This window comes from Gymnodraco acuticeps, unplaced genomic scaffold (genome assembly GCF_902827175.1).
Source record: "Gymnodraco acuticeps unplaced genomic scaffold, fGymAcu1.1, whole genome shotgun sequence".
NCBI lineage: Eukaryota > Metazoa > Chordata > Actinopteri > Perciformes > Bathydraconidae > Gymnodraco > Gymnodraco acuticeps.
In genome coordinates, this window is record NW_022989931.1 from 666,675 (window position 1) to 667,091 (window position 417).

Below are 417 nucleotides of genomic sequence, written 5' to 3' on the forward strand. Positions count from 1 at the left end.
TACAATATAAATGACATGAACCACAAAGAATACTCTATATAAAATGTTCCAGATAAGTTTTACCTGTATGGGATAATAAAAGATAATACTTGAGCAATTTAGATCTGATAGAGTTTAAAGTTTACAACAACTTTGCTTCAACAATCAATTGAAAAAAAGGCGTATCAGGGAGAAGCTCACATTGTGATTGTTGTCTTTTAATCAAAGGAACAACTGAGTGGCTCAACGGCTCAATATAGCAGACAACAATTGCTTCATCACAAGTTAAGGTTTAATTTGCATGTATTCAACATCTACCACCAGACTAGATAGCTGCTTTGAATATATATATATAGGGCGGGAAATCCAACATAAAATCCAGTTTATCACTCAGTTTATCAACAAATAAGTGCATGCAGATTGACTTTATTACAATAC